This window comes from Ursus americanus, chromosome 25 (genome assembly GCF_024610735.1).
Source record: "Ursus americanus isolate L20-20 chromosome 25, mUrsAme1.1.p, whole genome shotgun sequence".
In the NCBI taxonomy this organism is placed as follows: domain Eukaryota; kingdom Metazoa; phylum Chordata; class Mammalia; order Carnivora; family Ursidae; genus Ursus; species Ursus americanus.
The window spans coordinates 39,550,917-39,578,294 of record NC_142151.1 but is presented as its reverse complement, the minus strand read 5'-3'; the positions used below and the strand labels follow the sequence as shown (position 1 = coordinate 39,578,294).

The following is a 27,378-nucleotide window of genomic DNA, read 5'->3' as shown; positions in this document are numbered from 1 at the left end:
ACTGGGCGGAGAGGGGGAGGTGCCGGCGTGCGCGCGCGCATGCGCTCTTCGCAACCCAGCGGCGGCGCCGGCAGAGGGCGGCGGAGAGCGGCACCCTGAGCTGTTCCGGGGAGGCGGACTCGGAGAGGGGGCGACGCTCCGCCGTTCCTCAGAAACGGCAGGAGGGGCCCGAGTTAAGTTTCCGGAGTCGCGTAGTCTCTGCCTGGGGACGAGGAAGGACGCTGCGGCGGCCAGAGCCATTCTCAACTCCTGTTTGAGCGCAGGGGCTGTGTGGACGCGGAGGTTACAAAGATGCGGAAGACACGGAACCTGCCCCTCTGCTGCTCGTGGTCCTCCCGTTCGCTAGCCGTCCACACACACAAAGGCGTGCACAGAGGGATGAGAGTACACGTTTTAAAGGGTGGGTTTCTTTGTACGGACTACCAGGTTGAGCTTACCCTGCAGCGGAGGGCAGACATTAAGCAGGTGACATTGCTTAAGATGATGCTGGAGAGGAGAGATTCTGAACTGGGTGGCCATGGGGAGTGAAGCCTGCGACGTCCGAGGTCCGCCACCTCCCTCTCTCTCTCCTCATTCTATAGGGAAGGCTGGGTGCCCCTTCTGTTTTCTAGTTGCCTGCCCGGCTGCTGGTCATAGTCGGTCCGCTGAGCCTTTAGAGTAAGAAGGGCTGAAAAAAGACATATTGAATGACACTTGTTAAAAACAATAAGGCAGACTTTACTAAAGGGGGCCATGGGAATAGGTGTAGGGACTGCTGCAACGGGGACTTGCTGCGGGGTTGGGGGGGGGCTTGGGCACAGCTCTGTATGGGCAAGTAGGAATTTAGAGCCAAGGAGCAGGTTGGGAGTCAGTGGATGGAAAATTACTAAGAGGAAACATCAGGGGTAAGGAGGATTCTGGCTAAACCGACCTAACAGGATTCTTGCTAAAGACGGGCCAGGGTGATCAGACATTTACCTGGGGGATGGTGGAGAATGATCAGGTACCCAGGGTTGGGAGTTTTCTTGCTAAAACTGGATTTTACAATAAGCACACAGATGGGCCTATGAGAAGTTTTAGGAGCCTGACTAAAGTTTGGTCAAGCAAAGAATCTTTATCAGAAGCAGCAAGGAGCCATTGTTCCTCTTTTTTTACCTTCAGCCCATACCTTCTCCTTCTTGGAATCGGGTCTTCGCTTCTCTCTTTGCAAGCTCTATACCAATTTATATTCTTTATTTATACAAATCTGATTTTGTTTGGGACAACAATATTCTCAATTAAAAATACATCTCCCAACCTTTCTTGCCATGTGACACAGTTTGAGCCAATGAGATATAAACAGAGGTTGTGTGGCGCTTCCTGGAAAGCTCCTTAAAAGGGACGGAAACTCAACTGGTCCTTTGACTTTCCTCTTCCTGTTTGTAATTTGGGCTTGGTATTGGATACGGGGCAGCCATCTTGTGACCATGAGGCAAGAAATGCATGCTATGGGAGGCTGGGTAGAAGCATACAAGGAGCCTTGGTCCCTGTGGCATTTGGAGCCACATTCAAGCCCTGGACTACCTATCTTTTTTTTTTTTTTCTAAAGATTTTATTTATTTGACAGAGAGAGAGACAGCCAGCGAGAGAGGGACACAAGCAGGGGGAGTGGGAGAGGAAGAAGCAGGCTCATAGCGGAGGAGCCTGATGTGGGGCTCGATCCCAGAACGCCGGGATCACGCCCTGAGCCGAAGGCAGACGCTTAATGACTGCGCCATCCAGGCGCCCCTGGACTACCTATCTTATGACTTCTCATTACATGAGAAAAATGAGCACTCCCCACCAAAATTGTGTTTTTTGGCATGTCTCTCACCGTGTGATGTAATCCTAAAAGATACAGACACAGAGCTAGTTTAAAGCCTGGGTTTTAACACAAGCAGCGTGACAGCTTTAATCACACACTACGTAGGCCACGCTCTTCTAACGTCTGCTCTTAGTAGGAGGGAGGCCTCTTTCCTGTGTGAGGCCTTTCTTCCGAGTTCAGCTTTCTTGTCTGAGAACCTGCTTCTGACAGGGAATTCTCCTGAGGAATCCGGGGAATGAGTCCATCCTCTTGTCACACGGGTGTTGCCTCACCTTTCCACCTCTGTTGGAACCCTGCCAAAGACTGATGTCCACACTACAGCTGGACATTACAGAGGGTCCAGGCTGTCCCGGGAGCAGGGACGGTGAAGAGGCAGCAGCCTGTTTTATACGTGGAGACCAGAGGAAGACGGAGGGCTGTGGATGCCTTGAAAAGGGAAGGGAACAGGCTAAGCGCTTGGGTGAGGATGGAAAGGACTTTGGGTTGATAGGGGCTGTGAAGGAGGCCTGGGAACTTAACCAGCAGAACCCCTGAGGCGTCTGACAGTCTGCTTCTGAAGGTGGGTCTGGGACAGATAGACTACTCTCCAGTGTGGCTCGTCTTCTCCTCACCTCCCCAGCTCCCAGCTCCACACCAGCGTGGTAGGCTCTCAATCAATGCTTGCAGAACGGCTCAGCCTGAAGGCTGTGCCATCCGGGGGGCAGTTTTAATTGGGCAGCACATTCCTGAGGAGACACCCATCACTTCTCACCTTTGCCTGGCTTCCAGGTTTGTCTCACCGTCCTGGTTATGAGCAGTGAGGTTGCTGCAGACATGAGCTCACTGGGGCTCTCCGGGTGGGCCAGGGCAGAGTGGGGCCGCCTGGGGATCCCTGCACTTCCAGCCTCTTCGGTGTCTCCCTGTGCTCTAGGTAGCCCTGGCCTCCCAGGCTGAGAGCAGTAGAGTCCCAAGGGCTGCTGTCCTGAAAGGCCCTGAGGGATGGGGGGAGGGACTGGCTCTGCTCAGCTCCATACCCTCCCCTCACACCCAGGGCCAAGACTGTGCAGGCGAGCGTTTAGGACTCTGGTAACCTCCCTCCTCACTGACATGGAGGCTGAGGGGGTAGAGCTGGGAACGCTCTTCAAGGTCTTCATTCTGCTACCTTTATTCCACACTCGGGAGAACTTGCTTGAAGCTAAGTGACACCTGGTATGTAAAAGAGTTGGCACTTGCTTCTTTGAGCCCGGGAAGCAGGCCACCACTGTGTCATGCTCTCTTGTCCTCATACAGTGCACCACAGGCCTCTGGTTTGGGGATGTGACTGCTTTCCTGGGGCCCAGGAATCTTGGCCTGGACTGGCAGGGCTGGTGCCCAAGGACCGGCATGCCCGGGCACAGTGCAGCCATTCCCTACAGCGATGCCAGGACCAAGGTCTCAAATCCTCAGGGACCCTCCAGCGGGTGGGCCTGCAGGAGCTCCCTTCCCTGCCTGGCACAGGCCGCGTCTCTCCCTGCTCTCCCCGTGTTTTCCCCTTTCTCCTCAGTGGTACTTCAGGAATACCCGGTGTCATCTCTCCGGTGAGCTGAGCCATTGAATAAAGACAGTTGAGGAGATTTGCTTAAAGCAATCTTTTAAGAAATATTTCCACCCTACAGTAATCAAACCCAAAGGACTATTATCTCTTTGGAAGGCGGGACTGTCACACAAGGAAAACCAGAACACAAGCTAACATCTTAAAACAAACACCAGAACCAGATCCTCTTGTAGGGGGACTTGCAGATTGAGGAGACGAATACCTGGCCCCCGAACACTGGTAACACCTGTCCCCAGGGTCCATGTGATGGCTGTGCAGGCCTTGGGCCTTCGTAAACGCCAAAAGCCCCTCCACCGCTGACGACCTCCGAGGAACACGTGTGCTGAGTCACACCCGTGTGCCCGCTATTCACATGTGACGTACACTCCCCCCCGCCGCCGCCCCCGTGCCAGCCTCAGGGACAAACCTGGTGGCCAAACAGACCCGCACCTGATTGTCGTCAAAACTGCCATTACACTCTTGTCTGCATGTGGTGCTGTGCTGGGCGTTGGGCTTCTGCCCCCAGAAGCCTCTATCTGAGACCCACCAGACGAGTGGAAGAGGGACAAGCAGGGTATGAGTGGATACCCCGTGCAGAGCAGGCAGTGAAAACCGTGGGTGAGGAATGAGGGAGCCACAGGGCGGGTCCCGAGGACAGACGGCAGAGGTGACCTCCAAGAGGATTTGCATCCTCACCCCCATCCCGCAAGTCAGCTGTCTCAACTAGCTCTTGGTGTCTTCTCTTCTCCATCTACAGTCAGGCCATGTCCATCTTTGCTGAGGCGATGCGGTGGCCTTCTTAGTCGGTTTCTCGACTTAAACAAAGGAACAGTTTCCTGAGTATCTGTTATGAGTCAGGCAGTGTAGAAGGCTCTAGCTTCACATTTAGTTCTCTCCACAGCCTCTCTCTCTACAGCCTGGGTCTCAACACCCCCATCTGATGGATGGCGCATCCATGGCTCAGAGAAGTGGAGTGACCTGCCCAGTGTCACACAGCTGGGATACGAATACCACACCACCTACGGCCACCTGCCCTTCTGGCTCTTCCTTCACACTCGATTGAGGGAGTGGTCTAGTCTCGAGGCCCTTTAATAAAATGCAAATGGAGTCATATCATTCTGTTTCTTAAAACCTTCAGAGGCTCCTCACAGGCTTCAGGAAAAGACCCAAAACCCTTCCAAAGCTTGCAAGGCCCTTTCCACTCTCCTGCTGCTCTCTTCCCACTAACCACACGCTCCGACCACAGAGGACTATTTGCAGCTCCCTGAACACGCCGGCAACTACTCGTGCTTGCTCATTCTGTCCTCTCTGGGTAGGACATTCTTTTCTCCCTGCCCCACCCCACCCCACACCCCATTTCCTGCACCCAGAGAGTTCCTACACAACCATCGAAGCCTAGCCCGGATGCCACTCTGCAATCTTCCCTGCAAACCGATCTCCTGCTGTCCCTGCACACACACCGCTCAGCGTCCGGGCAGGTGCCGTCACATCCGTCCGTTGGACTCATGTCTAGCACCTGTGCTCTCCCTGCTGTTACACCTGCCTGTGAACCAGAGCGACTGTCCTCTTAGACTATAAACTCCCCGAGGGCAGGGATGGTGTCCCTGGAGCCTAGAAGAAAGCCTGGCAGAGAGTAGTTGAGTGAGTTGAGTGAATGAATGAGGGGGTACCTTAGGGCAGGGACAGTGTCATAGTCACAGGACACATTGTGTGTCCCCACCTCATGGCATGTGCTTGGTACCCAGTGGACGTGAAGTTATGGTGAGTGACTAGAGGCTGGAGGAGAGAGGACAGAGGGCAGGAGAGGGGAGGGAAGGCTGGACTTAGGTGGCAGTACAGGCCTGTGCACAGCTCTGTTCCTTCCGCCAGGGGGCGTGGGAGGCCCAGCACCGGAGGCCTCCACCCTGCAAGTTCTCTTCCCCTTGAGGCTCAGCCTTAAAACCTGCAGAGGTTTGGGGTTTTTCCTGTCCACAGGAGGGTCCAGGAGGTGGCCAGCTTCTAAGGGAAGGAGCCCACCCAAAGCTGGGTTACTGCAGCAGCAGGCCTGGGACTGGCTGGCCGGCCCTTGCCTGGTGGGACAGGAAGCAGCCAGCTCCTGGGATCTGGATGCCCACAGGCGAGGCCCACCTTGGAACAGATAGGAGCTTGCAGCTGGTGGCTCTGGCTGGGGCCGAACTGGTTCAGAGCTGGGAATGGGCTCAGAGCCCTTCACGCCATGGGCATGGGGGCATCTAGTTTATGGAAATTCCTGGACACTAGCAACTCGTTAGGACTCACAACGCTGTCTCCCGGCTCTACCCCATGCCAGTCAAGGCCAGCCCAATCTTTCAGGGAGTCTGGGCTCTAGCAGAAAGCGATGAATAGAACATAGTCCCCTCCCTCCAGGGGCTCCCCACGTCCTCCATGGAAGCTCTGCACCTGCCATCTTCCAGTGGCTTCTGGAGCCAGACTGCTGCATGGGAATCATGGCTCAGCCTGTCACTAGCTGTGTGACGTTGGGCACTGACCTTAACCCCTTCGGTACCTCGGGTTCCTCATGTGTGACATTGTTAAAATGATGGAATAATTTATTCCATGACAGCCTCTTAGAAGAGTGCCTGTCAGGTAGTAAGCATTCAATACACCACAGCAATCATCACGATAATGGTTCCCTATCAACCGGCGCTCAGAAGCTTACAGTTGAAGGCATATGGGAGAATAGCCAGACCAGTGACCTGGCAGTATTGTCACCATCTTTGAATTGGCTTTGAGCACCCCCAGCTGGTCATTCCAAGTCCTTAGGTGTGGAGAAGAGGACCCAGCAGGACTCAGAGGCTCTCAGCTCATGGGGCTTTTGGATCTGAAAGGGAGCACGCCAGACAGATCCAGAGAGGACTGAGGCCCAGAGACGCCCAGTGACCTGGTAAAGGTCACAGAGACAAGAAGAGGCAGGGCAGGGAGAAGGGTCCAGTCCAATGACCCACCACCGTATCTCTTGGGGTCTTTGGGCCACATGGCTGTGTGGCCACTCTAGTGGGCCATCCATCCCAACCGAGATAGCTTGGTGATTTTTGTCCAAATTAAATTGCACCAAACATTTGTATCAAAGAGAGTTTTTGAGTGTTCTTGTTTTGTCTTTCCCCCGTCCTTATGGACAGGTTTGTAGGGGACAGTACCAACAGTAAGAGTGAGAGAACTGGGCAGGTAAGGGAGGCGTCAGAGGTGAGAAGCAGCCGAAGGTGCTGGAGAGATGGAGCGTGAATCCAGATGACTGTCCACAGTGGCGGCCTGGCATCTTCCTCCTCTCCGCGCTGGCTGCTGGGAGGACAGCCTCTTGCGTGATGGGCGCCATATGTTGGGAGCTGGGCCTCTGGGGTCCTGTTTCTGCCCCTGCTTCTGCCTCAGCTTTCTCTGCTCTTACGGTTGTATCCCTGCCACTGAGCTTAGGCCCTCAATCGCCACTCCCCTTCCAGAAGCAGCACATATGTTACTTCCTCCATGAAGCACTTCTGTCCTGACCCTCTGCCGGGGACCATCTCGTGTTACTTTGTTTGTACTTCTCTCCCTGGGGTGGGGGGTGCCTCTCCCCTTGCATGATCCTAGAGAGGCAGCATAGCCTAGGGGCTGAGAGCCCGACTATTATACCAGTTGTATGGTGGTGTGTGAGTTTCTTAACTTCCGTGTGCCTCAGTTTGCTCCTCCGCAAGACGGGGATAACAACAGTACCTTCCTTACAGGGTTGATAGGGCTTTGAGTGAGTAGGTGTGTGTCAAGACCAGCACCTTTGGGTGGGAAATCCTCTCTCCGTGGAGGCTGTTGTCATTGGTACATTCGTGTCTGTGCCCTACTTCCTCCTTAAGCCCACGGCGCCTTGAGGGGAGGGTCCCTCTCTTTTACTTTAGCCGATTTGTGTCCCCCGCACGGTGGGTCCTTGCAGACTGTTTGTGGGACGAGGATGGGACCCAAGTGCCCTCTCCCCTGGTCCACAGCCCCACCCCCGGGGCCCCTGCAGAGCGGGGCTGTCTCCGTGGCTGGGGCCCTTCCTCTCACAGCCCCGCCTGAACTCCGGCAATTTTCCCTGGCAGCTCCCACGTTCTCCTCTAACTTTAGGGTTGGTTTCCAGCTGTGGTTGGATTTTTCTGTTTGAAAAAATATTTTAAGCAGCTGGTGGGGAAGGGGTGGAGAGGTGGGAAAAGAATAATAAATAAACTAGTGAAAGGAAGATTGTCTAAGTGATTTGAAGCTGCCACTGCCCACAGCTCGGTCCCCGGGTTGTGCCAAGGACTGGGGCGCCATCAGGTGATGGGGGGTGGGAGGGGACACCCTGGTGGCTTCCCGGGCTGAGGAGAGAGCCTCTCTGCTGCTCACAAGTGCCTCTTGCGCTCTCTTTCACTTTATGCCGCACGTGAATTCTGAAGATGCAAGAAGCAAACAGATGGAAAGGGTTGGCTCTGCAGCAGGCAGGATTGAGGTTAGACACTGAAAAGAACTTAATATCAGAACCGATCCCTGAAATCCACCTCTATTTCCCCCAAGACCTGTTTTTCTCCAGAACCCGACGTCCTTCTTAGCCTTTATCATACAATACCTCAGAGAGCCCCCGTGCACCCCAGTTGCTTTTCATTCCCCCAACACCACCCCACGCTCCTGAACTTCAAAGAGAAGTGCCTTCCTCCCGCAACCCCAACTTCATCAGCAGTCTCTTTCCTCTCAGTTCTGTTCTGCCTCTGAGGCCCGCAGGCTTTTTTCCAAAATTGTCACCTTAGTCACCTCCCCACTGGGGGTGGGGCCTCAGCCAGGGAGACCCCCCCCCCCCAGCTGGCAGAGGCCCAGGCCAAGGGCCAGGAGCAGGGGCCACGGGCTGCCCCCCCCCACAGAGGGAAGGTCCACTCTGCCCCTGTGCTGGCCGGGGAAGATTGCTGAGACAGAGACCCACAGAAATTCCAGGATGGGAGAGAAAGTAAATCATAGAGTCGAACAGAAGCCGAGTCAGAAGGAGACAAGGAGCAAGTCAGACGTGGGGGTAGGGAATTGACAGTCACTAGGCAGTGCCCCTGGCCAGAGCCACATGGAAATTCCTGTGGCCTCTGATGGCAGGGTGGGCTCAGCCCTGAGGGCTGCCTGGTGCCATCGGGTGCGGGGTGGGGGTGGGGGGACCCAGCATGGGGTCTCATGCCTGGGCCGGCAGGGAGGTCCTGCCCTCCACGCCACGTTCTCTGTTCTCCGGAAGGCTCCCTCCACTGGAGTCAGAGCCCGGAAGGGGGGTGATGCCCCCATGCAGACTGGGCTCTGGAGCCTGGAGAAGCTGTGGGGGGCAGAGTGCCTTGCAGTCTCGGGGAGCCAGTAGCAAGGGTAGGACAGGCTGGGAATCGGGGGGCTGACTTTTCAGGCATGAGGTGGGGTGCCAGCCTAGCCGGAAATGGCTGGGCCTGAGGACCAAGGAAGTGGCCGAGCTGTTGAGGAATAAGGGGTGGTGGGTGGGGGTGGAAAGGAGGCCGTCTGGGTTTCAGAGCACTTCGCTCTTTGCAGGGTGAGGAGTACTCTGGCCAGGAAGTCTGGGTGGGAGGGTGTGCCTGCAGTGCTCAGCAGTCTGCAGGGCCGAGGAGCCGGGGAAGAGCCGGCTCAGGGTTGTGCATGGACTGACAGCTGTCTTCGAGGCCTCCCTCATAATGATGCACACCCCTGAGGCCCATCTGCAGTCCTAGGTCTCCCCCAGTAAGGAAAGCAACACAGGTCTAAATTTATGACTGAAATTGCTGCTTATTAGGTGATCCTTACAGCCGGCTAACTTGGACCACAGCAAAATTTAGAGTCCCAGAGGCTTCTCAGAGGGTACAAATGGGAATTTGTACTTCCTAATATAATTTTACATTTACGCTGAACATGAAACTTGGCATTTTTTTCTTATTGAGAGAAGAAATATACTTCTATTAAACATATATGTAGAGTTTAATAAATAATTTAAATCATACACCCACATTTCCGCAGGCCAGGTCAAGAAATAGAATACCATCAACGTCCCAGAAGTCCTGAGTGCCTCCCTCATCAGCCCCACCTCTCCACCCCGGAGGGAACTGTCTCCTGACTTCTGTGATCGCCACTTCCTTGTTTATCTTCCAAAGCATTTAGTCTCTTAGATAGTATCATTTTTGAGTTTCACAGCAACCTTATTATTCCCACTTTACAGATGAGAAAACTGAGGCTCAGAAAGGTTAGATAACAAGTCCAAGGCCACCCAACCAGTAAACGGACAACCTGGAACATATTTGGATTGGCTGATGCCTGGGGCAGTTTCTTATCAAATCAGAATCCCCAGGACAACCCCTGTGTTGGAGAGCAGCACCCTAGTGCCCAGAGAAGGGGGAGGCCCTCTTCGCGGCCAAGCCAGATGTTCCCCTCCTGGATTTGTTGACTCACCTAGGGCCCTGCTGTTTGAGTACCTGGCAAGAAAGGATGGAGGCCCAGCGGAGAGTACCTGGAAGATAGGAAAGATACCCTCTAGCTAGAAGGAGCTAGAAGCCCATCTGGGATGGGATGGATGCCTAGAAAGGGCCCTGCCTGACACATGCCAAGCAAGCCCGGGGCCATGAGGATGTGCCTGAGCAAGGTGTGGCCCAAATTTTTGCCAGACCTACCAGGTGTGTCCTCCTCGGTGGGCCAGGTGCGGTTGGCGTGAGCACGCGTGTGAGTATGTGTGCCCCTGGCAGGTCACCTTTTGACCTGCCCAGCTCTATCTGCACACTTGGACTGCTCAGAACCATTCCCCCCGCCCTCAGCTTTTTTTTTTTCATTAAAAATTATTCATTGTTGTCGTAGGAATTTCAAATACAAAGTCTTTCCTTTTTTCTGTGATCCCAGACATAATTTCTTTGAGCGATTTGGCAGGTGTCCTCTGCACTTCTTTCTAAGCACATTCAAATGAACAGTTACTTAGCTATACATATCTAAAGGCAACCGTTAATTACTAGTTGCTGATTAAACGTAATTATTTCTAACAAAATAGTATCAGATTCTGCGTATTGTTTTTCAACTTCTTCTCACTCACGGTACCTCGGCCATCGTCCCTGTCAGTCTGCGTGGATTTCTTCCACTTTTTATTACAGCTGAGGAGCGCTCCACTCAACAGGTACCATCGCGTGTCTGACGGGTCGGCCCCTCTGGTTCTCAGCTGCCCCAGTCTTCCTGAGGTGGACAGTCTGGTGCGTGGGGAGCAGCAGGACAGAGACTGGCCTGACCCTGGGAGGCAGCCCAGTCCCGCTGCCTTTTGACCTCCAGCCGCCCCACCACCCCACCTGCCGCAAAGTCCACACTCCCTTCTCCTGTGCTCTGTCTCAATCTCCTTCCCTTTCTCCCTCCTGAGCCTTGACCTCTCCTCGCACTGCAGGCTCAGCGGCTGCTGGCTGAGCTCCGGGCCCCTGAGGCTGTCCATCCGTCCATCCCCGAGAGCCACTGGGGCTGGAAAGGCCTAGAGTTCAGAAGCCTGTGCGCGGACAACCTGCAAGGCCAGCAGCTCGCCTCCTGCCAAGGCCGCCCCAGGAGAGGGCGCCGCGCCCATGGTGAGGCTGGCTGTGCCCCATGCCCGCATGGTGGCTTCCTGCTTCCCAGAGGGCACGGGCCATGGGAACCGTGCCAGAGAGGCCCGGTGCCCCCGCCCCTGCCCAAGTGTCATGGAAAATCCGAAGCCTTGATCTTTGTTCTTGATGGCTCCTCCCCGATTTTTACAACTGGAAACTTGCGGCCGTTTTGTTCCCATCAGCTTGGGAGAGAGGTGTCCTGGGGGGGGGGGGGGATGGCTGAGTCAGCAGCTGGTACAGATCTCGGGGCTCCCAAAGACCCCATGGCCCCTCCCCTCTCACTCACACTCACATAAACAGACCACATTTTGTGCTGGGAGGCAGAGGGGACGGGGATGGGCACAGCCTTTGTGTCTGACCTGGGCAAGCTGCCTCCCTGTCGCCCAGGATCCACACCCCAGTGGTCCAGGCCCATGATCCCCCTTGCTCTACCTCTTATGATGTCCCGGTGGTGAGCGGTGCCCAGCCCTCCTCATTGCTCAGGGCCCGTCTAGTGGATCTGTTTACCATGGGATCCAATTAGAAGTTTATGGTAAGGAAACTACTTTGCGAGGTTGCTTCCCTCCCCCTGTTCTTGGCTCTGCTCCTGCTGCCCTCTCCCTCCCTTCTCCCCCATAGCCAGAGTTCATGGAAACTTCCCAGGTCAGTGATTCTCACCTGCTTTTCCTCCTCAGCAGAGAGGGGCCCAACCCCCTTCTCTGGAGCCTGGCACCTGCTTTCCCTCAAACCCCTGTTTTCCTCGGACAAGGCCCACTGCGGAGGAAGAGCAGACCTGGGAGCTGAACCCAGAACAGAACTTCCCCTCAGGCCTTGCTCATCTCCCGACATCGGCCCATGAGATGTGATCTTAGCGGTGAGCCCGGGCAGCCTGCACCCCAAGGTGAGAGAAGACAGAGGTGCTGAAGCTACGAGGGAGAAGGCCCAGATCCTGTCAGCAGCTTCTGCACTCCGGAAGCGGCCCACCGCTCCATCCACTCACAGCTGCTGTGAGGAGCCGGGAGGAAACTGCAGTCTAGCTGGGGGGCGGGAGGTACGTAACACAAGCTCAGGACCTCAGAAGACGGAGGCCTGTCTGCTGGGAGTTAGGACTTGAGCAGCTGGGGTGATTGGAGAGCAAGTGGCCGGGGGGGAGGGGGGTTGAGGGGTGTAGGGAACCGGAACCCTGTGCTTAGGCTCCTCTGCCTGGCCAGGGCTCAGGGCGGCTCTGCCCTGTCTATCGGTCTGTCCATCTGGGTGGCACGCTTGCCTGGGGTCTGGAGCAGGCAGTGGCTGTAGGGGCAGAGGGAACTGAGCTGGCTGGCCTAGGCACTGAGTGCGTGACCTTGGCTTGACGACGCTCTGCCTGCCAGGCCCCATCGCTTCTGGGGGCGGGGGGCGCAGAGTAAGACTGAGAAGAGCAGTGCTTGCCCTGTGGGCCGAGGAGGGATGCTGGGGGCTGAGCGACCGCAGGCTGGGCCTCTCCACCCCGCATCGGATCTGCCTCACTGCCCAAGCGGGACAGATTATTTCTGCCCCTTCGGTGCCTTTGCTCCCTGTCCAGGAGTTACTCAGTTACTGGTGTCGGTTTTCTATTTCCAGAGCAAGACAGGCCTTCCCTCCCAGCTTCCTTTACCCCAAGCCTTGGGCATTGCCCGTCCATCCAACTCCGGGGAGGGACCAGGTACCTGGGTCTGGGTCCAGGGGCAAGGTCGCCCTCATCTCGGTTGGGGAAGCCAGGGGTGTCTGAGGGCGGGTTAGCCCCTCTCTCCTTTGCATCTTTCCTCTCCAGCTTCCCGCCAGGATGTTCCCACCAGCATGCAAACATGCTGAACACACTGTAGCTCTCATCTTTAAAAACCCCTCCAAGACCCATGCCCTTCCAGCCACAGCTGCACGGCCCTGCTGCTTTCACGGCCACACTCCTCCCAAGAGTGGGTGACACTGGCTCTTCTTACCTCCTCTCTGCCATTCCCTCTTCACCCTCCCCCCAAATCTGGCTTCTGCCCCACCACACCCACTTGTAAGAAAGTCGCCAAACCCAGCTTCTTGGCCTCGCTTCCCCTCTGTGTGCAGCTTGAACTCAGCCGGCTCCCCTCTCTGGCTTACCATACATGGGGCTCTCCTGGTTTTCTTCCTGCAGGTTCCTCTCCAAAGTGGCTTTAATGCCGATGACCTTGGACTCGGTCCTGAGCTCCTCCCTCCATGGGTGCATTGCCGTAGGCACTGCCATGTGGATGCCAGTCCATGACTGGCCCATTCCTCCTCTTTGAGCCCTGATTCCTAGAAACAGACTTGACATTTCTTCTTGAGGACTCCCAGATGTTTCCAACATAACCCGTTGCCAGAAGAACTCTTGATTCTCACCCTGTTATGCCCCAGTCTTGCCTGCATCCTCTTCACCTTCCTAGTTGCGAAAGACTGCAGTCCTTGAGTCCTCTTTACCTTTTACACCCAATTCTCAGCAAGTCCAGCAAATCCTTCCTCCAAAGCGGGTTCCTCCTCTTCGAATTCCACCATGTCTCTCAACTGCCACCACCCCGTTTTCATTCAAAGAAACTACCATCCTCTCTTACCTGGACTCTGCGATGGCCTTGTAACTGGTCTGCCTGCTTCCAACTGAGGCTTCTAGTTTCAGTCTCAAGGAAGCAGTAAGAATCATCATTCAGACTATAAACCCTTTCCCCACAAGCCTGTCAATGTGCATGTGTGTGTGCGTGCGTGCGTGCGTGTGTGCGTGTTCAGAACAGGACCAGAGCCTCAAAGGCCTTAAGCATTGTTTTGTTTTGTTTTTCTCATTTCCAGCTTTGTCTTGTGTCCTCCCCACTGCCCCAGCACCTGGGGGGGGGGTGTCTTATTTGAGTCCGTGATGGTCGAAGTTCTTTTCCTGCCTCGGGGCCTGGAATCCCCCACCACACACACAGCCAGCCCCATTCTCATCCCTCAGATTAGCCTGAGTGTCTCCCCAGGGAGATTTTCCTGTCCTGTCGCCCTTTCCAAACCAGCCCTCCTCCTTTCATTTCAATTTCAACCCTCTCCTCAGTTTCTTTTCCTAATCCCTGGCTTACGACACTTGTAAACATTTTATTGCTTTGTTTAGCCTAGAGTATAAGCTCCATGAGGGCAGGGACTGTGGTGTTGTCACCACTGAGCCTCCAGCGCTTCGCAGAGGGCTGGGGGCTCGATAGACAGACGCTACTGTCTGCTGAATGAGGGGCTGAGTGTGTGAGTGGGTGGTCTCGGCTGCTATCGGCACTGGGGTTCTGGTGGGCCTGGAAGGAGGGTATAGAGGATGGGAAGCCTGCGGTTGGTGGAATGATCCTCCCTACCTAGCATCGCCAGATTAGCAAATAAAAATATGGAACACCTGGTTAACTTTATGTATTTATTTATTTATTTAAAGATTTTATTTATTCATTTGACAGAGAGAGACAGCCAGTGAGAGAGGGAACACAAGCAGGGGGAGTGGGAGAGGAAGAAGCAGGCTCCCAGCGGAGGAGCCTGATGCGGGGCTCCATCCCATAACACCGGGATCACGCCCTGAGCCGAAGGCAGATGCTTAACGACTGAGCCACCCAGGCGCCCCCACCTGGTTAAATTTAAATTTCAGATGAACACCAAATCATTTGTCGGTGTATGTCTGAAATGACAATGTAATTGGGCATCCTGCATTTTATCTGGTAACCTGGTGAGTGAGGAGGGGGGGTATGGAAGTGGGGTCAGAGCCTGACGGTACCATGGGGCCAAGGGACAGTGGGCAGAGTGGGGGGCAGGGGGTCAGCTGGAGCTGTCTGAGACCCCGTCAGGCAGGAGCAGAGCACGTCCGCAGCACACCAGCATGCAGCACCCTTGGACGGAGGTAGAGAGGAAGCTGGGAGAGACATGCACTGAGGTCTGGGTGGGGGGTGGGGGAGCTGGGTCCTGGCATGGCCGTGGGGACTGAGGTCCTTGACCTTTTAAGGTTGCAGGCAGAACCTGTCAGACCTTTCCTTTTCCATGACCTTCTGACTTGTCCTCAATTTTTGTTCATTTCAACACACGCTCTCCGGATACCCTAGGGCTCGCTGGGCGCGGGGCCAGGTCCTGAGGGCATAAAGATGAGTAAGACTTGTCCCTGAGGACTGGATGACATGATCTGGCCCTGGGAGGAAAGCCATCACCAGTACCCGCTGTCCCCAGACACAGGGCTGGGTGCTGTCCCTGTTCTGCCTCCTTTAATCCTCCGGACTCCCCCACGAGGTAAAGCACTATTGCTGCCATTTCATAAACACGGACACACATGTTCAGGCAATTCTGTAACTTAGCAAAGGTCACAGAGGAAGAAAGTGATGGGGCTGGATGCAGTCTGGGTTTTCTAATCCCCTGGAGAAGGATTCATCCCTCTTGGAGTGTCTCAGCCGGCAGAACCAGACCAGAGGCTAGTTGGGCAGGAGGAGGCGATGGGAGGGAGGACTCACCCAGACAACACTCCCCGCAACAGGGGGTAGGGCACAAACTTTCTAACAGCTTCTTTACACCGAGGCCCAGGGGAGCTGCCTGGACACATGATAGGGCAGGCCGTCAGCACACGGCCACTGGCATCCTGGTCTCACCAGCCTCTCCTAGTGACATTAAACATACTGTCTAGTGACCTCATTCTCCAGAGGTAAGTAGGCCCTGGAGGGTAGAAGCAGTATGGGAGAAGGGGCTGGTGAAATGTCAACCCCACCCTGACCTCTCTTGCACTCTGAGGGTCCTGTCCCTTCTACCTTGGGCCACAGCTTAGGCTCACATTTCTTTCCCTGAAACCCATGTGTCATAGATTCTCGGCTCAGGTTGGGTTCCAAGAGGGCATTCTTGCCTTCCTTCCCCCTCTGGGAAGGCCAGGCCCTTCCCCCACTTTGACAAGGAGGCTCTGGGGGCATCAGAGATTCCTGGGAAGGACAGACAGCACAGTCCATCTTGCTCACCCTCCCCAGGGCCTTCTATGCCTAAGGAGTAGAAACTTCCATCCAGCTTTTTCCCTCCCAGTGACCTTTGAGGCAGGTTGCTCTAGCCCAGGTCTCTGAGAAGCAAGATGACCTTGGAACCTGCAGTTCCACTCATTCTTTTTGTCTTTCCCGTTTCCCATGGTTCTACCTCTTTACTTTCCTTTGTGTCTATGTTGCCCCAAGGAAATACAGCTTGGATGTGGGGAATCCCGTCCTTGAGTCCTTTATGGGACTGACACATGGAATTTCCCAGCATCGACTCCGACACCTGATGAATGGATCTAGATGCACCTGACACATTTTCCTAATTGCCTTTGGTCTGATTCCCAGGGCTGCTCCCCACCTGTGCGTGCACACAGTCACACACGTGCACCCGTGCGCATGACCGTCCTCTCACTCATGCTTGCATGTACATTCACCCACACACTAACACCCGGACGCTGTCCATCTCTCTATTCTGTAACAGAAGGCATTGATGGCATCGGGAGAGGGTCCACGGTCACTGACAGTCTGCGGGAGAGTACATCCCGGGCCCTTTGTTGAACAAACATCATGACAGGCCATCTGGGTGGTGGAGGCAGTCGTGGAATGGGATGGCTTGCACTGAGACAAAGAGAACCCAGAGAGGGATTTGTGGGGGAGAGCTGTTTATCTTAGATGGAACTTGGCTGAAGAAGGAACCAAACATGGTAGGAGGTTGAGCCCAAGTCAAGACAATTCCCCACGGTGGGAATGTGGAGAAAGGGAAGAGCTGCAGGACTTTTAAGGACAGAGATTCTAGTAAATCACCATTATGATCTATTCTCTTGTGCAGCAAAGAGCTGCCCCTCAGTCGCTTCCACGTCTGTAGGGAAAGTCTACTACATCCAGCGGTCTTGGTGAGTGATGTTTTGGAGAAATCATGGAAAATGGATTAAATTAGATGTTTGATTCAATGCAAGTAGGGAGTGGAAATGTGCACAGGAGACAAGACATAAGAAGGAGAGAAACTGCCACAGAAGCAGGGACTGGGAGCCAGAAGTGACTGGGTAGGTAGGGGGACGTAAAGCCACCCCCAGTGCTATCCCAAACATTCCTGGCAATATTGAGAGGGACCCTGGGTATCCCACCAGCTGTGGGATGGGTGTTGGAGTTGATATTATTTCCTCTCAAAGAGCAAAATGACCTAAATGGAATTACATGTAAATGTATGTATTAAAACCAGCGTGCGTTCACACTCACATGAGCATTTCTTTCCCCTCGCTAGGGCTCACACTCGGTGATTTGGCAAGTATCAGGTTAACTTTGTAAATGGAGACAGCCAAACCAGAATATTTAGGTTAAAAAATCGACCACTGGCCTGAATTATCTGGTTTGGCCATCTAGACTTAGTAAATTAACTAGAAAATTGCCGAAGTCCTGCACTTGTGTTGGACAGACACAAGTTTTAGGGTGGCCCACATCTTTCAGATACATAGATAGCTCTTCACACATTATTATTAAGTGTATGTCTCCACATGTTATTATCTCTAATGTATATTTGTAACCAACCCAGTGATCGCCCCAGCTTCCCCAGGACCAATCCCTCATACCGGGCTGGTTTTCTACAGCCGCCAAGCATGTGACTGAACTATGGGTACAAAAACACTGAAAATTTAGTAGCACATACCAAGCAAAGAAAACACCATCATTGCTTTTGTTCTTGTTCTTGTTTTCATTTTCTAACAACATATGCTCCGGAAACGCAATAAAGTTTACCATTAGCCTAAATTGCACATCATTGGTGAAGAAAGCCTGCTTTTGAAACAGAACCCCAAATGGAAAACACCAGATATGAAAACTTAAGAAAGTAATAAAGAAATAGGAAGAGGGCAGGTGTAATGGAAGCCTTTTGAGCCCAAAGAGAGGAGACTCGGGTTTGTCACCTCATAGTTGCTGGGAACTGGCTTCTGAAAACACGTCCGTGTCATCAGTTTCACCTGGATGGAGTAGGGGCAGGTGCTTTTGAGAAGCGCCTTCCAACTCAAGACCACCGAGACTTCCCAAGCGTGTAGAACTCAAGCCGATCCTCAGGTGTTCAGGTGTTTATGAGGAATGGTCTGATAGGGTGGAAATAGTATTTCTCACATTTTCATGTGCATATGGCATGTGAATATCCTGGGAAGATACCGATTCTGATTCGCTACGTCTGGGTTTGAGACTCCCTATTTACGCTCCCACGGTAGGCTGATGCTGCTGGTCCTGGGACCACACTCCGAGAAGCAAAGGCATAAACGATGGGCGGCTCAGTGAGCAGTCCCAGCTCTGCCATAGTTTCTTATCTTTGCTGAGCCTCAGTTTCCTCTTTTGCAACGTAAAAACAGTCTTAAATACATACTTCCAGAGGATGTTGTGAGGCTTGAGCCGATAACGCATTTGAAAGCCCTGTCTCTGTTGTAAAGTGCCTTTCAAATGCGTGTTATTACTGTTTTGGGGTGGCTGGGCTTTACCTTCAAAGACTCCCCGCTGCTGCTGACGGGGCAGGTAGATGATGGAGAGATAGCTGCTTGCGCAGCCTGTCCACAGCGCACTCACGTGCGGCCGCTTCCCTGGAAGCTGTTATTTGCAGAGCCAGATGTTCTGTGTGTGTCTCCCTCCGCTCTCTGATTGCTGGTTTGCTTGTGCTCCTGGCCCTTGACCCAGAGAGGCCACAGGCTTCCAGCAGCACTGGGGCATCCGGATGGCATCTGGCTCCCAGCCTGTGGGCTCTCCCTTCAGCTCACTGCAAGCTCAGGACTGGCCCTGGGCAGAACACTGTGTTAGGTGGTTTTAACGCCCTCTTTTTCCCTCAGGCAGCCAGTGTCCTCACAGCCTCCTGCCTGCCTGCCCTCAGCTCACTCCACCCAACCCGCCCCCATGAAACCTCAAGTCAGGAAAGCATCCGACACATGAATTCACAGAGTTCACAATGGCTGATAAGGCTTAGGGGTGACCTCGCTTTAGGGGACAAAGCCAAGTTGGGGGTTAGAGCCACAAAGGAGTGGTTCAGGCCTCCGTGCCTGGAAAGGGTGGTGTTTTTGGAAGGGGTTAGGAGGCCTCCCTACTACCTCTGAAATCCTAGACCTCAGCGGCCTGCATCCTTGCCATTTTCCATTTCCAGCCAGAAATATTCCATCCTTACCCTGAGCGTTCTCGATCTTGCTCCTGACCCACTTTTGGTGTTTGTGCGAGCTGAGACCAACTCTTTGATTTCACAGACTGCTGTGGAAATCCGGCAGATCAAGGTCTCTTGGCCATACAGGGCTCAGGCACAGCCATCATTAACAACCAGGGGTCGTCAACCTCCTTGCCCCCGCAACAGCTTGGCAGACACGTGGGACACAGTCTCCCGTGCATCCTGGGTGAAGAACGCCACGCCCTCCCCCGCCCCCGCCCCCACCCCTGCCCCAGCCAGACGCGACCCATCTCTCCCTCATTCAGGTCGGTCTCACCCAAGCAGGGGAGAAGATTATTACAATAAGGATAACTTTGATTTGATTATTTTTTTTTAAGTATTCCTAAACTTGGGTGCTTTATTTAACATTAGGAACAGCCGAATGTTATCCTAATGCGATTCTCTGTTGAGAATTCTGTCCACAGACTCTGTTTGCTCCAGCACTGGGGCCAGGGACTGTCTGCTCCAGAATGGGATTTGATTTTAGGCGCAGACCCCCTGAATATCTATTATGTGCTAGACAGCCAACCTGTGAAGATACGAAGATTGAGAAGACGTGCACAACATGTGGCCAGCTGGAAAGCAGAGGGAGATGTGCTTCCCCCGCGGCCAGGAGAGTCCTGCAGGCTTTTGTCGCATCCACACCACCGCTGGTCGACCTGAAGGCTGTTTCTGCCACCGGCTCGTTTTTTATCCCTGGCTGCATCTTGCTATTTTATTTTTCTTTTTAAGTCTGTCAGGTCTAATAATCTCAGAAACCAGCTTTTGAGTTTGTCTCCCGATTCATTTGCTTTTGCTTTTATTTCTGCTTTTACTCTCTTTGAATGTCCTCTTGAGTCTTTCACTGACTATGTAGTTCGTTAACATTCAATCTTATGTGATTATCAGTGTATTTCAAACTGCACGTTTTCCAATAAAGACTATTTTGCTGCATCCACGAATTTTGATGTGTATCGTTTTCATTATTATTTCGTTATAACTTTCATGACTTTAATTATTTTTCTTTGACCTATAAATTATTTAGGAGAGTACTTGAAGTTTTCCAGACAAGATTTTATTTCTCCTTTTGAGATTGGATTTGTATTTTACTTCGTGGTGGTCACAAAATATATAAAAAATTTTGGCCTTTTTTGAGACTTGCCTTATAAAGGCCCATTTTTGTAAATATTTTGTCATGTGTTCTTGAAAAGGACGTGTATTCTCCAGTTTGGGGATGCAAAGATTTTATATAAATCAAGATTTAAATTCTATTTTTGTGATTTATGATTTATGTTCTTTTTCAATTTTTTTCTCTTTTTCAATTTTTGACTTCTTTTTAAAGATTTTATTTATTTCTTTATTTATTTTGAGAGAGGGAGAGAGAGCATGTGTGCAAGCAGGGGGAGGAGCAGAGGGAGAGGGACAAGCAGACTCCACGCAGAGTGTGGAGCTCGATCTGGGGCTCAATCTCACGACCCTGAGATCACGACCTGAGCCGAAACCAAGAGTCAGATGCTCAACTGACTGAGCCACCCAGGGGCCCCATCAATTTTTGACTTCTTTTTTTTTTTTTTAAGATTTTATTTATTTATTTGACAGAGACAGAGACAGCCAGCGAGAGCGGGAACACAAGCAGGGGAGTGGGAGAGGAAGAAGCAGGCTCCCAGGGGAGGAGCCTGATGTGGGGCTCGATCCCATAACGCCGGGATCACGCCCTGAGCCGAAGGCAGACGCCTAACCTCTGTGCCACCCAGGAGCCCCAATTTTTGACTTCTTAAGCTTTGAGTTTCTGGAAAAGATGAATGGAAACCTCCCACCCTCACTTTGGATAGTTTAATTTCTTCTTGTAATTCTGTTCATCTTTGCTTCATTTATTTCCAGACCATATCGCTAACTGCATGCAGATTTAGTTATTAGTGTGATTTCCTGGTATAGTGTCTTTAAGTGGTGATCCTCTTGGTCCCTGTAATGCTTCTATTTTTTTCTTGCTTTAACATCCATTTGAGGGGTGTCTGGGTGGCACAGCGGTTAAGCGTCTGCCTTCGGCTCAGGACGTGATCCCGGCGTTGTGGGATCGAGCCCCACATCAGGCTCCTCCGCTGGGAGCCTGCTTCTTCCTCTCCCACTCCCCCTGCTTGTGTTCCCTCTCTCACTGGCTGTCTCTATCTCTGTCAAATAAATAAATAAAATCTTTTTTAAAAATCCATTTGAGATTAATTATTAATTAATGTTATTATTATTGCTGATATTAATATTGTTATCCCAACTTTCTTTTTGTATCATTTCACTTCCAACATTTTTGTGTTGTTATGAATTATGAACAAAATATAGATTGACTTTTAAAACTCGTAGAGTCTCTGTCCTTTGGCAGATATGCGATGTCTGTCAGCATTGTCCACTTTTACTTTACTAGGGTGCCTGACTGGTAAGGCCAAGGTGTCCAGAAGAACTCGGAACAACCTTGCCATTCCCAGGAAAGCCAACGTGAATTACTCTCTCACAAATGTCCTGAGTCCTGGCCCTGGAAGTTACCCTCTCTGCACCTTTATCTTCCGCGTAAGACGCAGTCATGCTCACTGCCAGCTGCATCTGTTGACCCTAGGTCTGTCCTGTGTATCTCTGTCCCCCGCTGCTTCGCTCACACAATCGACAGGAAGGCTTTGTACTGGGGGAGACCACTTCCTTCAGCACCAGTGTGTGGACTTGTTTCGGTACCGGCACCTTCAAGTCTGAACCAAACCCTCTGTTCTCCCAGGCTTTGTCCACTGGGATCTTCCTCTGTCCTCCTGTCCTTGTGTCACTGTTTCTCCTATCTGATATTTCCCTCCACAACTCCCCCTTCTTGCACGCACAGGTGCCCATGCACACGCACACACGTGTGCACGCACACACACACACACAGGTTCCTATGCTGGCTCCAGCAGAAACTGGTTGGGGCGAATTTTGCTCTGATGTTTGGGGTAAGAGTGGGGAGAGGGGAAGGGCAGGTAGCAACACTGATCCGGTGCCCGAATGGTGTCAGTGAAGGAGCTTCACAGAGCCATAGTTACTTCGTGGGGAGTCTTGTGTTTCCTGCCCGCGACAGGGTTGGGCTTGAGGTGTCCAGGTTCTCTCCCCATCCAACCAGAGGTTAGACCTCAAAAGGCTGAGTTGAGTGTGAGTGGAGAGGAGGCATCATTTCTGAAAGTCCCACCCTCGTGGCTTAGGGGTTGGAAACGAGGCTGTGTCTGTGGTCTGGGGAAACCCTGACAGGTGGGAGGCAGGGGCCCCGCTGTGCCTGAAGCAGATTGGGAGTCTGCAGACGGTGCCCTGTGGACCAGTCGAGGGACGCCCCAGGAGACCTTGTGAGCAAAAGAGCGCCTCACCTTTCCACAGTGCCACGCTACCCTCTGGCTCAGCAAAAGGGGGCACCCTTGTAGGGCCTGACTGCATGCCAGGTGAAGTACAGAGACCCAGGGAGGTGGGGTGACAGAGTCTGGGGGTGGAAGTGATAAAGGGGACTTTATGAGTATCATCAGGGCCATGGCCACCATCCAATCCACATCGAACTTGCAGGATCTGAAGACCAGATCATCAGAGGCGCTACTGTGGGTGGAGGCAGGGGATGGCTGCCATTGTTTGAAAGCCTTCCTGCTGGGGTGGGGGAAACAATCGAAGGGCTCAGGTTTTCTTGGTAACAAAAGGGTTCTCAGAAACTATAATCTATGCTCAGGAACCAAACAACCCCATTAAAAATACATGTTCACATAAATCAGTGACCTTTGGGTACATTGAAACAATTTCTAAACAATGACTTATGGCCAATAAACCAATTTTTCAGTACTCAGGGTGGGATAAAAGGCAGTAACTGTGTGGGTGGACCCATCCATACAAGACCTTGCACTAATTAAGCCAAGAGATCAAAGCTTCCACAAGTACTAATCCCAAGTGAGCTTTTTGGCTCTCAGCTACAGTGGGAGTGCGAGCATACTCTCACCTGGCAACTTCCTCCTCTACTTCTGTTCATACCCAAGCACATGCAGCTATAACCAAGCTGCTGAGCATCAGTTGGTCCAGGCTGACCTGGAGGGACAGAGCTAGATAAGGAGAGCGTTCCTGGCCATGGGAGCAGGGCAGCAAGAGCCCCGGGCTGGGCGCAGCAGCCCGCGGCATAGGGTGGTATGTGTCTTGGGCAGCTCAGCACAAACCCAAATCTTCTGGTGGACTCCGTGCGGACATCACCGCTGTGCTGCCCCCGTGCTTGGCTGAGACAGAGTCAAGGTCTGTTTGTAGCATCTTGGAGACAGGGAGGAGCTCTCTGCCTCCCTTGACTTGCCTTGAGCCCTACCTGCTCTGGTGGGGTGGGGACGGAAGTCTTTGGGAACAGAGGGCACACTGAGTTCCCAAAAAGCACCCAGGTGTCAGTCCCACTCGGAGGAGGGAAACAACCCTGGAAGAAAGTATCTCAGCAGCGGGTGTGTAGGCGGGTCCCTTCCTCCTGGCACCCGGCAGTTAGAGTAATTGCCCGATTACTGATTCCCGCCGTGGCAGGTGAGGTGTATAATTGGGCGGGGGTGTGCGTGGTGGGGTGACCTGAACTTCACAAAGTGAGGTTAGGAAATTGAAAGCTGGTTTGTTGGCAAGAACACCCCAGCACCTGGTGCTTCCAGGAGAAAGAATCTATTCCTCGGGGACCTTAGGGGCTGGTGTTGGGGGGTTAGGGCAAGGATGGAGGCCCCGACGGTCCCTGGAGAGCTCCAACTTTTTTCCCAGGGGGTTTCTCTTGCTCACAGTGAAGCTGATAAACTCTAAGCCACGTCTGGCCCTTAGTTTATCTTTGGACATCAAACCAGGGAAGATCTGATGATGGCTGCCATCCCTGGTCAGCCTCCGTCCCCCTACCCATCTCTCCAGCCTGAATTGAATGAATACAGAGTCTGGCTGAGGGCTTCACGCCAAGTGCATGGACTCCGGGAGTCCCTGGGGAGCCATAGAGGGCCGGATGGCAGGGGCTATGACGCCTCTGTGTGTGTCTCGCCTGCGGTCTCAGGCAGGCTGCAGATACCACACGGCAGCGTGGTCTTGGGTTCAGCTTCCACTCTCCCCACTGGCCATGCTGACCCGGGCCTCCCACCCCCGTCTTGGCCTGGTCCCCCTGTGTCTGCGGACCCAGGGAAGAGGGCCCGATTGTGTAAGTTTTGGGGCCAGACCTCTGCTGTCGCGGCTTTCTTTGGGCTCGAGAGGGAATTGGGGCCATGGGGGTAGAGTAAACAGGCTGTGTTCCTGGGAAGAACTGCCCTGGCCAGCTGCTTGAGGTTGAGGGAGAGGGCCCAGTGTCCAGACCCAGAGTCGGTGGGCCAGGCCACACGGAATCATCTGGAAGGAGGAGAGACCGTACTCAGCCAGGGGTGAGTCCTCTCCTGTTTTCCCTGCCCCTTCATCTGGGGTTTCGGTCTGCTTTAGTTTTGCTCGCAGTCACGCACCTGGTCCTTCAAGTCCCACGCAGTAGAGAAGTCTGCCTCAGTGAGCCGGGCGACTGGGCCAGCTGTGGGGTTAGGCCAGAGGTGAGAGATAGTACTTAACCTTTCTGAGCTGAATGTTTCAAGGGAGAAGAGGTTGTCCAAACCGGACAAGGAAGCCTGGTGGTAGGTGTAGTAGGATTTGGGTTTGCTCCAAGACCCCCTCTGTCCCAACAGCACTGACTGTGGCTCTTCACCAGAATTAATTTTAAAGTCTCTGGCTGGTCAGAAACTTTCCTAGCATCATTCTAAGCCCAAGGAGAATATTTTGGGAAAAGAAAGTCCTTATTTAAAGCTGAAAAAAAAAATAAATGTGATTCTTGCTGTTCTAGTAAATTTATCAATTCCCTATAATTTTCTTGACCCAAAAGATAACAAGCTGGGCCCCAAAAGAAGGACTTAACCACATCCTTCCCCTATGTGATCTCTTTGCTGCCCCTCTCCCTCCAAAACACAGCCTTACAGCCCTGGCAGAACTGGCCAGTGCAGCCCGCAGCTCTACACATGGTTTCCCACCACTCTGAGTATGCAGACCCTGAGTAGTTCAGGCTGGGATCTCTGGGAAGCCCCTGATGTCCTTGGGCTATAAGCTCCCACGGTGACATATGATACCCCCGTATTTATTCCCCCAAACCTTCTCCTGTTGTGGGAGGTGACTGCACTCACAGAGGGGCCCTGAGCTAGAGGGCCAAAATGTGAGATTTGCTGTCATGGGATCTTTCCCCCTTTCAGATTGTCCCTCCTGTGGGCCCCACCAACACACAGAGAGGATCCCGGGGTTCAAAGTGGTTATGACTGAGACCATACATGGCCCAGGTCATGGCAAAGTCAATGTCACAACAAGGCCAATGAGCTTCTTGGCCCCCTTCACAGCATTCTCTGTTCCTCACTCCTACCTGTCCCCCAGATCCGTTCTCCGTCTTTGTTCTGTTTTATCCCCAGGAGGCTGACCCCCTGGACCTCGTTTCCCTGGGCTCTTTTGCCTACTGGCTTCTGACTGGGTCCAGCTGGAGAGGCATTTTCAAAGGATCAGAGGGAGAAGAAAGAGCCTGGGTATTTCTCCCTGCTCCTTTCTACTTCAAAGTACTTCTCTGGCAAGAGCTCCATGCCTTTGTGGCTTTCAGTTCCCACCAGGTGGCTGGCTCTTCATGGTTCCAGCTCATTGGGCTCTGCTTACTATTTCTTCCCTTATCCCTTGGGCCACGGAAGTCACAATGGTGATGATTTCCTGCCATTTCCACACTCCATTTTTGTCCCCTTCACCTTGCCCACACATCTGCCAATTGACCTTTCTTCAACGTCTCTTCATTTGACCCTGTGGGGGTGAATTACATTTCCTATTAGGGCCCTGACTAATGCAACTCACCTTCCCAATTTTCTTTTTCTTTCTTTTTTTTTAATTTATTTTTTGACAGAGAGAGAGGGAACACAAGCAGGGAGAGTGGGGAGAGGGAGAAGCAGGCTCCCCGCTGAGCAGGGAACCCCATGCGGGGCTCGATCCCAGGACCCTGGGATCATGACCTGAGCCGAAGGCAGATGCTTAACGACAGAGCCACCCAGGCGCCCCTCTCACCTTCCCAATTTTCTGAACAAATAGCACTTCTCTGACTAATAGGAGGCTTGAGTCAGTGTTCAGAGCCTTGCTGCCCATACTTCTTCTGTTACTGTCTGAGTGAGACCCGCAGGTTCTGGTCCACGCTGTTCCTTCTGTTTAGAGAAGCTGATCTCACTCCCTCTCACCATCAGCCAGTCCCCGTCATAAGGGCCTGGTGGTGGACGTTGGTGGAGTTGGGCAGGAGGACATTGTCAAATCTATGGCCACATAGTTATGTCTTCTTCCTACCACATCGTCAGGCAGGACTCCCGGACACCCTCCCACCTGAAGAGGAATAGCACGAAGACTGAAGAGCAAGTGCATATTCCACAGAAAAGGAAGAGAAACGCATAAAAAACTGTATGGACATCCCAGACATTAGTCCAATAAGAGGAGTATTTTCATGCTGGGCAGATGACATGGCTGCTGGGGGGAAAGGGGAGGAAGAAAGTGGTGCTCGAGAATAAAGCCCAAACTCCTTGACGGGCATGGAATTCCATGACTTTCCCAATCGGGCTCAAACTCAACTTTGTAGACTTCCCATGCCCCTCTGTGCACTCTCGCACCCTGTCTTTCTGAGCTATTTGCTCCGTCCTGCTCCTGCTACTCCCTTTGAATGGAAGACTCTCCTCTTTTAGATTTCTCTTGATGGATAATAAGTATCATGTATGCAACCACTTCAAACAACACCCACTAATGATCTCCCTGTTCCTCAGGTCACAAGTCCAGGTGGCTCTACTGGGTTCTCTATTTAGAGCCTCACAAGGCCAAAATCAACCTGTCGGTCAGGGTGGGCTCTTATCTGGAGGTTCTAGGCGAGAATCTGCTTCTGGGTTCCTTCGGGCTTTTGGGAGAGTTCATGTCCTTGTGGCTGCAGGACTGAGGTCCCCATTTCCTGACTGGCCGTCAGCTGGGGGTCTCATAGCTCCTCAAATCCACCCACATTCTTTCTTCCATCCCCCATCTTTGAAACAGCAAAGGCATGTCAAGTCCTCCTTGTGTCTGAGCAATCGCTCAGACCTATTCTGCTGTTGCTAGCTGGATAAAAGCCTCTGCTTTGAAAGGGTTTACATGATTAGATGGGCGCACATGGGTATTTTCCCTTTTGCCATATAATCATGGGGGTAGCAACATCAGGTGAGTAAAGGTCATGGGGACCACCTTAAAATTCTGTTCACCATACCTTCTCTCCTGAGTTCAAATGTTATCACAGCTGCAAAGCCTTCCTGGTCTCTTCATTCAGAGCTAAGTGTTCTCCTCAC

At 52.8% G+C, this 27,378-nt stretch overlaps 2 long non-coding RNA genes across 2 annotated transcripts; one reads left to right on the top strand and one right to left on the bottom strand.

Annotated features, from left to right (window-relative positions):
• Position 1: 1 nt before the first annotated feature.
• LOC148107814 (uncharacterized) lies at positions 2 to 13,262 on the bottom strand. Its single transcript, XR_015721685.1, has 3 exons — positions 13,013 to 13,262; positions 10,404 to 11,126; positions 2 to 667 (listed from the first exon to the last, which is right to left on the bottom strand). It is a non-coding gene; the product is annotated as an uncharacterized LOC148107814 (long non-coding RNA).
• LOC123794807 (uncharacterized) lies at positions 11,071 to 19,979 on the top strand. Its single transcript, XR_006780248.2, has 3 exons — positions 11,071 to 11,459; positions 11,602 to 11,957; positions 19,566 to 19,979. It is a non-coding gene; the product is annotated as an uncharacterized LOC123794807 (long non-coding RNA).
• Positions 19,980 to 27,378: the final 7,399 nt, after the last annotated feature.